This window comes from Notechis scutatus, chromosome 2 (assembly GCF_049901735.1).
Source record: "Notechis scutatus isolate UNSWTSFEM ecotype Mainland chromosome 2, rNotScu1.2, whole genome shotgun sequence".
Classification (NCBI taxonomy): domain Eukaryota; kingdom Metazoa; phylum Chordata; class Lepidosauria; order Squamata; family Elapidae; genus Notechis; species Notechis scutatus.
In genome coordinates, this window is record NC_142010.1 from 52,713,563 (window position 1) to 52,724,226 (window position 10,664).

Genomic DNA, 10,664 nt, shown 5'->3' on the forward strand with positions numbered 1-10,664 from the left:
ATGTGAGACAAAAATACACTTCAGTGAGGGAAAGGTAAAAGAATTACACAAGATTGATTATGTAGGCAGGGGTCTCAAAGAGCTCTGTTAGATAAGACCTCTGCGATCCTATGTGTTGTGGACAGAGGTGGTATTCAGCAGGTTCTGACCAGCTCTGGAGAACCGGTAGTAGAAATTTTGAGTAGTTCGGAGAACCGGCAAATATCTCTGACTGGAGATTTTACAGTATCCTTCCCCTGTAGCCACGCCCACAGAACCAGTATTAAAAAAATATTGAATCCCACCACTGGTTGTGGGTCTAGGTTTGTTTGCCTAGAATTGTCAATTCCAGTGCTGTAGAATATATTTAGTAGAAGACTTTTGCAACTGGATGCTTTTTCTGGCCCACCAATTCTCTGGAACATATCTGTTTAAGTGTTTTGAACTCCTGATATTTGCCTCTTGATTTCTCTGGAGTTTAAGGAACTCCCAAAGTTTGCACTCTATACAGGCATGTTTATGCATCAATTCTAACTGCCCTTCCATCCCACCCCACCCCATTTCAACTATAATATTCACTTAAATTCCTGGATGAAAAGTTCCAGGTATTGTGTTTTTTTTTTATTGGTTTTTAAAACAAACATAAACAAAACATAAAAACATCAGGCCATCTTCCATATACGTACATACAGTGTGCCGGTTGGTTTACAAATTGTTTTGTCCTTCCATTTCGCAGTCCTCAATCACAACCACATTGTATATGATCTCGTATTTTCAATCCAATATTAAATACATTGGTATCATTATTAATCAATCATTTGACTATACTTTGATTCATTCATGCTTTAGGAAGTAATCATATTTTACTTAATTTGTTTTGTGACAATTCATATTATCCTCCCAAATCTATCCTAAAATCATTTTGTAGATATAATAAGAAAAGAATACATCTTTATATATTTAGTATTTTCTAAAAGTCTACATATTTCGTTATTGTATTTTATTGTCTAACCATTGATAGAATAGATCCCAAACTTTATAAAATTGTTTATCATCCTGTTCTCTAATTTCAAACGTCAATCTGCTCATTTCAGCACATTCCAATATTTTCTTAATAATTTCCTCCTGTAATGGTTTTTTCTCATTTTTCCAGTTTTTAGCAAATACAATCCTAGCTGCTGTTAATACATTTACAATCAGGTATTTCAAATATTTACTATATATTTCAGGTAAAATTCCCAATAAAAATGTCTCTGGTTTCAAATCTATATGATTTTTTTGTCATTTTTTCCAACCACGTGTGGATTTTAGTCCAGTATTTTTTAGCATCCGCACAAGTCCACCACATATGGTAATATGAGCCAGGTGTCTGATGACATTTCCAACATTTTTCGGATTTATTCTTGAACATTCTTGCTATTCTTGCCAGGGGAAAATGCCACCTGTAAAACATACAAATTTTCTTTATGTGCTGTTGACATTGTCATTTTATAATTTTGAGACCACAATTTTTGCCATTTCTCTAGATCAATCCCATATCCAAAATTCTTCCCCCAAGCAATCATAGTTTCTTTAACTTGTTCTTCTTCTAGTTTAATTTCTAATAAATATCCATACAATTTTTTAATCACCTTTTCATCAGTACCTGTCAAAATCTTATCTAAATCAGTCAGCTTATCATAGAAACCTTCTGTTTTAGAATCTTTATCATACCTTGAATGTATTTGCGCATATGAAAACCAATTCATCTTTATACCTTGTTCCTCTAGTTTTTGGATAGATTTAAGTTCACCCTTTTCATTCAATATTTCCCCATATCTAACTCTTTGTTCCTTTTTGTATATTATAGGATAAGAAAATGCTTCAATAGTCGATAGCCAGACTGGAATTTTCAAATAACATTGTCTTTTAATCTTCTCCCAGTTTAAACACAGAGACTCCCGTATATAGTGTCTTCTAAAGTACCCCTGTGTTTTAGTTTCTTTATAGTACCATAGAAAAGCATGCCACCCCAACAACAGATCATGTCCTTCTAATGTCAACAATCTAGTATTTCTTAATGTTATCCATTCCTTAACCCACATCAACTTTGTAGCTTAGTAATACAACTCCCAATTAGACAAACCAAATCCTCCTCTTATTCTAGCATCTTGCAAAAGTTTTAACTTTATTCTCGCTTTCTTACCTTGCCATATAAATTTCAACACAATTTTATTTAAATCTTCAAAGTAATCTTTTCCAAGCCTAATTGGAATTGTTTGAAACAAATATAAAATTCTGGGTAATATATTCATCTTGATTGTTGATATTCTCCCTATTAATGACAGTTGTACATTTTCCCATTTCACCAAATCTAGCGCTATCTGCTGTTTAAGTTTGATATAATTATTTTCTTTTAGTGTACTGCATCTTGCTGTCAAGTATATCCCCAAGTACTTGATCTTATTCGTGACCTGAATTTTCAATAGGTCTGCCAGTTCTTCCTTTTGTCTTGATAGCATATTCTTTGTCAAGATCTTTGTCTTATCTTTATTTATTTTCAAACCAGCCACCTTTCCATATGTCTCTATCTTTTCTATCAATTTTGATGCTGTTTCTAGTGGGTCTTCTAAAATAAAAACCAGATCATCTGCAAATGCTTGCAACTTAAATTCTTCCTTTTTAATTTTCATTCCTTTTATATTGTTTTCATCTCTAATATTTCTATTTAGCACTTCCAAAGTTAACACAAACAACAAAGGTGACAGTGGGCACCCTTGTCTTGTTCCTTTTCTTATATCAATAGAGTCTGTCAGTTCTCCCTCTATCATTACCTTTGCCGTTTGCTTATGATATATAGCTTCTATTGCTTGAATAAATTTTCTAGCAAAGCCCATCTGTTCCAGCAGTAACAACATGAATCACCAATTCACATTATCAAATGCCTTCTGTGCATCTAGAAATATCAAAGCCATTTGTTTTTCAGGATGTGCCTCGTAATATTCCAAAGTATCCAAGATTACTCTCATATTGTCTTTAATTTGTCTCTTTGGCAGAAATCCATTTTGATCAGGATAAAAATTATTTAAGTATTTTTTAAGTCTTTCTGCCAATATTGAAGCAAAAATTTTATAATCTGCGTTTAGTAGGGAAATAGGTCTATAGTTCTTGATTTGTAATGGATCGGCCTCCTCTTTTGGAACAAGTGTAATATAACCTTCTGACCATGATTTAGGTATCCTCTTCTTTAACATAACTTCATTCATAACTTCTAGCAATGGGAGATTCAACGATTCTTGTAATGTTTGGTAAAATTCTGCCGGAAGTCCATCTGGGCCTGGTGCCTTTCCATTATTTTGCTTCTTGAGTGCTTCAGTTAACTCAATTATCGTTATATTGCTTTCTAACATTGTTTCAATCTCTTTAGGTATCTGGGGTAACTTAGCATTCTTAGCATACATTTTCTGTAGCTCTTTTTCGAGTCCTTTATACTCATCCTCTAATGCCTTAGAGGCTAATCTTTTCATGGTATTTCTTTTCCTTGTATAGTCTATTATCAAGCCTCTGGCATATGCCTTCATTGTATCCCATACATTCTGGATTGATATACCTTCTTTTTTGTTTTCTCTAAAGAAAAAAGGCAGTTCTTTCTCCATCCACTGTGTGAAGTCTTTTCCCTTTAAAATAGTATTATTTAACGTCCATCTAGATCTTCTTCTTTCTCCTTTCCATTTAATTGTCATTGGATTGTGATCTGCCCAAGTACTTGTTTCAATATTTATTTCTTGAATATTAGTTAAGAATTCTGTTGACATCCATATCATATCTATTCTGGACCATGATAAGTGTCTATTTGAGTAGAAGGTGTATTGTTTAGTTTTAGCATTTCTTTCTTTCCATGTATCTTTTAAGTTTATTTCATCTACCATATTAAAAAAGGATTTAGGGAGAGTCTTTCTGTTTTGCTTTATTGTTTTCTGTGCTGTATGGTCCAGTTTGTTGTCTACAATTCCATTAAAATCTCCCATCATAACTATATTAACATAGTCCAGTTCAACTATTCCATTAAAATCTCCCGTCATTCGGGGCATAGATTGCAATCAGGAGTGTTTTCGTATTATTATCCATTATTTCCACCATTAGTATTCTTCCATTGTCATCAATATAAATCAATTTCGCTGGAATGGTCTCTTTAATATATAAAACCACTCCTCTTTTCTTGCATTGTGTCAAGGAAGTAAATATTTTCCCTAATTTTGGCTGTATCAACAATTGTTCATATTGCTTTTTAATATGTACTTCTTGTTGGCAGATAATATCAAATTTTAATTTCTCTAATTTATGGAAAGTTTTCCTTCTTTTAACAGCTGAATTAAGTCCATTTATATTAATTGTAATCAATTTTTTCTCTTCCATGGTTATATTTTATAATTAGGTTTGGCAGCTCTCGTGAATCTTGGTTCACGTTGTCCTTTGGCTTCCTCCTTTCCACCTACTGCACCTTCCTCTTTTTCAGTCATCATTCATGGATTCCTCTTGGAATTCAGTGAGTGAAATTTCTTTTTCTGCCTCTTCCTCTTTCCCTCTGAAAAATTCTGTATAAAATGATTCAGCTTTCTCAATTGAATCAATTCTGTATCTCTGTTCTTGCCATGTGAACATTAAACCTTCTAGAATCAGCCATCTATAATTCACCTCTTTTTTAAGTAGCAATTTGGTCAAGAATCGGTATTCTCTTCTCTTCTCATCTCTCTCACTCTTCTGGGTACTTGTTTCAAAACCACAATCTCCTTATCTTTATATTTCATTGTTTTCTGTCTTGCCACTTGCAATATTTGCATTTTAATGGCTTTCTTTGTAAATCTGATGTGAACTTCTCTTGGTAGGCTATTTCTCATTGCGTATCTTGTGAAGACTCGATAAACCTCATCTATTCCATCCATCATCTTCTCTGCAGTTATTTCCAAAGCTTCAGCCAATATTTCTATCATTATCTCAGCTAGATTTTGTTCTTTTTCTTCCTCTATGTTTTGGAATCTGAGATAAAATTCTAATCTGTCCATCTCCCATCTCAGCATACCACTTTTATCTTGTTCAACCACAGTTAATCTCCTGGATCTACCAGGGACTTTGCGGTGTCCCTGGGATCGACAGGATGCGCTCTTCTCTTTCACCGTCTCTTCGGGGTGGTTTAGATCTGATAGGATCATCCAGGAGCAAAGATATCAGCAGTGATCTCAGACCTCCAAGATCGCATGCTGTATTGTCGTGACGCCAGCTCCCAATCTCCAGGTATTGTTGACACACTAATTATGACAATTCCTTCAATAGGCTATTGAAATTAGACAGACAGACAAACAGGACTTGTTTTCTTAAAGACCTCTTTAGAGAACCACCAAGAGATTTTTGAAGAGCCCATAAATGGAGGGTTTTGCATGTTAAGTACAGTACATAGATTATGACTGTCTTTATGGATATTCCTTCAAGCACCATGCATATTGTGTGGCCTTGTAAGTAAACAACCAGGGCCAATTATGCACAACATAGGAGCTGGAAATTCAAAGCCTGGGAATGTCCTATTTTTTCCAGCTAATCCATTTCCCAAGGAGTGATAGGAATTGATAAAAAAACTGTACAAAACTGTGAGCTGTGTTGTACAACAAATCACCATCAGGCGACATTTTCTTTGATAAATATTATTCGTCCTGAGTCTTTAAAGACAAGACAGGTTAAAGGGCTAATAAACAAGCAGTGCTTTCATCAGCACACTTGCTGAAGAGGTTATTCTCAGGACCGGCCCTATCCTTAGGCTAGTTGTAGGCGTTAGGCAGCGGTAGGGGTGGGAGGAAATAATGCAGTGCCTCATGGCCATGCCCAGCCCTCTAAATTAGCCTGCTCAAGTGCTGTGGGAGATTCATCTCAGGCAAATAAATGTCTTGGCAATTCCCAGTTAGTGAGGTGTCTGTCAATGATTGTCTGCTTAACTAGGACAAGTCTTTTAATTTAGATTAAGCCATAGACCACTAGTGATGTGCCACATTTTAGTTTCATGTTCAGGAAACATCTCTGGTCCTTCCCTTCTGCTGAGACTGAGACTGGCAGAAACATATACCAGCATGACATTTGCTGAGCTCAATGAGGCCTTTATCCTACCTCTAGTGCATCTGTTTGAGTTTGCTATCAAGCTATAGTCTCCTGATTATGCAGCTGCAGGGTACTAAGCAAAGCATTTGGCTTAACCCTTAAGAACTAAGAACAGCACCAGCCACCAGAAAAACATCCCTTAATCTCCACTGTGATACAACAGTGGTGTGGAATTTCGCATCTTTAAGATTTTGCACTATTTCACTGTACACCGATAAAGACTAGGCACCGATTGGGACCAGAGGTGGTATTCAGCAGGTTCTGACCAGTTCTGGAGAACCAGTAGTGGAAATGTTGAGTACCATCTCTGACTGGCCCCACCCCCATCTATTCTCTGCCTCCAAATCCCAGCTGATTGGCTGAGTCTTCTTTTGTTGCCCTGCACAGGAGAACTGAACTAGAAAGCAGGTTAGTGGGGTGGGAAGAAAATGGGATTTTGCAGTAACCTTCTCCCAGGAGTGGGGAGGGAATAGGGATTTTGCAGTATCCTTCCCCTGCCACACCTACCAAGCCATGCCCACCAAGCCACATCATGCCCACTAAGCCACGGCCACAGAACCGGTAGCAAAAAAATTTGAATCCCACCACTGATTGGGACCACAATTATGTTACACAAGGAGTTCCATGAATATGCAAAATACACAGATATCAACTTCCCCTAGTTCTGGGCAGCCAGGGGAACATTGGTCTATCTTTCATTGTTGCACAGTTACAACTCTATCCAGTTTTATTTTTCTTATATGTACCCATTTCATGTATTCACAACTATGTATACACTTATACTTATTATCTTGTAAACAATTGGCAAATCAAATAAATAAATAAATAAATAAATAAATAAATAAATAAATAAATAAATAAATAAATAAATAAATAAATAAATAAATAAATAAATAAATAAATAAATTGTTGCACAGTTACAATTTTGTGCAATCCCAGCAATTTGTGCCCTTGCTCTCATTCCTGTCAATGGCATATGGAAGGGAAGAGAGTGAAACAGTTTTCTTGCAGGACTACCAGATTCCATAACAGCTTTGTTCCCTATGCCATCCATCTGATAAAATTGCAAGATTTGTTTTGCTCGCCATGTATATATGTATACATCTGAACTAGACTGTGATGTTTCTGTGTCATATAATATATGTGAGTATGTGGGTATATGCATATTTGTTTGTCATGTTTATGTAGTGTATATTGGAGGTGGTGACCCTTTGAGAGCTATATGCAACGAAATTTCATTTTAATGTATGCCGATTAGAGTGCATTTAAAGTGACAAGAAAGTTAGTCTTACGTCTTCATAGTTGTAGAGGAGAAATGCCTGAGATACAAGGGGTATATACAAGATACAAGAGAAACATAAGGGGTAAAGATGCCAAGCTCCATGCATCTCTTTCTCTCTCTGGAACTGGGACTGAAAGCGGAATACATTGGGAACATGTAGCTCTGGCCATTTCATACCAATCCACAGCATCATATTGCATACTTTTGGCCCCACGCCAAGACATCACAAGCAGTAGTAAAGTAGCTTTGCTTTCCTACAACTGCCAGAATCCCACGGCAGTCCTTTCACTCCTTATTGAAAACACACAAGGCTAGATAATCACAGAAGAGAAAAGACGCCCCTCTGCTGAGCAGCCATGAAGTGTGGCTCCCATGTTTCTGCAATGCTTTTTTGGGGGTGGGGGAAGGGGAGAGAGAACAGGGTGGCAGTGAAAGAGACCATTTGGAAGCCTGGGGTGAGAGGTTTGCCTACAAGGGCTGTAATGGAATAAAGGTTAAGCTGATCCCAGCCACTACGGGTCATTTTATACATCCGAAACAACTGCTACTGGTTGTTGCTGGGTAAAGAGAGAAAAGCCAGCTGTAACTTTGGTATAGCTAAGGATAACTTAAATCTGTGTCATTAGTGGACTGCGGACAAGATGAAGGCAACATCATGGGAAGAAGGCAGGGGGGAAAACACTGTTATTAATCATATCTATATAAATAAAATAAACATCCCTTGACAGAGCATTGCACTCTCTTTGGCTTCCTGCAATACTTGGACATAAAGAAAAAGGGGTGCCTGCAGAGAACTGGATGTACCTTAATCCTCATTATTTTGTGGATAAGCCTGTTAACAAGGTGAAACATCCTGTTTATTTTCTGAATAAACAACTTGCCTTACAGGATAACTCCTTTTATTCGACGGGAACCTCAAAAAGTCTTGTTCACCCCAATCCCTTACCAGCTCTACAGTGCTCTCTAGTGCCATAACCCACAGCCTTGAGAACAGCATCAGAAAGAGACACATTTGCTGTCCCACGGCATTTGACCTCCTTGCTGCCATCTTTTTAAGTGCTCTTTTCTCCATTTCCTTTCAGGATATCCGCTCTGACATGTGAATTTATTAATAGAGTGGGCTAGCATTGGTTTAAAAGAGGATAATTGTTGGGTTGCTGTTACTTTAGGCTTATCCTTCAGCCATAGAAAAATGAACCTAAGCCTAGGAAATATCAATGTACTGAGAGAGCCTCCAGTCTAAATTGCTCACTGACCTGAACTGAGGAGGAAAAAAATATGATGGAGGCTATTTCCCCATCAATGTTTATCAGGGTTCTAAGATCACCCATCTGTGGCTGAGATGATAGAAAACCTTCCCTCATTATTATCACATTGACATTTGGAAGCTTCTAGAACAGGGGTGGGCAAACTACGGCCCGCGGGCCACATCCGGCCCGTTGGTCTGTCTAATCCGGCCCGCCTCTGAAAAAAATCGCTGGGCGTGGCGTATTGCCCTGCACCGCATGGCCCCCAAAGCTGCAAAACAGCGCGGAGCGCTCTCAGGGTAGGAAAGAAACGAAGAGAGGCACACAACGCCAGTGCCCGCCCGGCCGATGCCTCCGCAGAAGGTGGCGGGAGCAGCAGACGGGAGAGCCAGCGGCGAAGTTTCCTAACTCGCCTCTCCATCCCTGGCCGGCGTGCGTCTCCCGCGCGAAGCACTTTCCCGGGCGCCAGGAGGAACACGCTCCGACTATTATTTGCGGGTCCTCTCCCCGCGCTTCCTTCCCCCACTCCCGGCCAATATGGCAAAGGTTCAGATGAACAACGTCCTCCCCTCCCCTCCCGGCCAATATGGCAAAGGTTCAGATGAACAACGTCGTGGTGCTGGACAACCCTTCGCCTTTCTATAACCCCTTCCAGTTCGAAATCATTCGAGTGCATAGAGCAGGGGTCCCCAACCACCGGGCCCCAGACCGGTACCGGACCATGGATCACTTTGTACCGGGCCGCAAAGAAATAAAAATAAAAAATAAAATAAAAATGGCGGCTTTCTTCGCCTTCGGTGAATGCTGCTGGGATCAGGGATCAAGAACACAAAGGAGAGAAGGGGAGGGAGGAAGCAACCAAAGCCTGTCTGCTCTCTGGCTCAGCGGCTTCGGTTTCCTCCCGCCTTGTTCCTCTCTCAGTCGCTCTCTCGCTCCTCCACCAGCCCAGGAAGAAACTGCTTCAAAGAAGCTGGCAGGGTGGCTTCCTGTCAACGCAGCTCCTCCGAAGCGCCCGTTCACCCCCACCCAGCCGCCCGTGGTTTAATCCAGTGCTCTGTTCTGCCTGCCTGCCTGCCTGCCTTCGTTTCTGGTTGTTTCGGAGCAGCTTTGGCTGAGAATAATAACTATTCGCCTCTTTTTCTCAGCCGAAGCTGTTCCGAAACAACCAAAAAGCTCAGAGATGTCATCCAAAAAGCTCAGAGATGAAGAAGTGAAACGTCTTCAAAGAAAAACCAGAAAGTCCAGTTGCCTCTTGAAAAAGCACCTTTGGGACACCATGACCTGGATGACTAAGAATTTCCATAGACATCCAACACTGGTGGGGCACCATGATAAAAAGGGGAGGGCGGGAGTATTTTACAGTAACAAGAAGGCAGGGAGAAGCCCGATCTTGGCAATTAAAATGAAAGCATTTCCTTCTGGATGTGGTAATGAGTCTCTTTTCTTTTCTGTCCCTATATAAAGGCAACTGGGCATCCTGCTTTGCCAACACCTTCAGATGGACACAGCTGCAGAATCAGTGCACCATCCAGAAGCTTCATCTTCTGTCCACAAACCTGCTAAAAACAGCTTCTCCAACACTATTGTAACAGTACTGTTATTGTTATATACATATAAATAATTATACTGCACACTAACAATGACGGTCTTGGAAAATATATTCAAATACCATGATGTGTATATATCCACAAATATCAGACTTGTGCATGTATGAGTACTGATGCCTTTGAGCTTTACTGTTTGCTGAGCTAAGGCTCCTGAGAATCTCATGGATAGCCAAGAAAACAAATGGATCAATAAATCAATCCAGAGTTCTCATCTGAAGCATGAATGATGAGTCTCAAATTATCCTTCTTTGGATACATTATGTGAAGACCTAATTCTCTGTAGAACAGGGGTCCCCAACAACTGGGCCCCGGACCAGGACCGGTCCATGGAACATTTTCTACCTGGCCGCCGGTTTGCTGGGCGCCGCCATCTTGTTTCGATGAGAAAGTGCTTCCAGGTGAGCTTTTCCAGTTGGAAAGCGGCGT

General features: G+C 39.3%; 1 long non-coding RNA gene across 1 annotated transcript in view; it reads left to right on the forward strand.

Moving 5' to 3' along the window:
• The window catches only part of LOC148132019 (uncharacterized), a 36,240-nt gene extending 25,969 nt beyond the window's left edge, over positions 1-10,271 (forward strand). Inside the window, exon 3 of the long non-coding RNA XR_015747508.1 lies at positions 10,096-10,271. This is a non-coding gene — a long non-coding RNA (uncharacterized LOC148132019). The remainder of the gene's footprint in view (positions 1-10,095) is intronic.
• Positions 10,272-10,664: the final 393 nt, after the last annotated feature.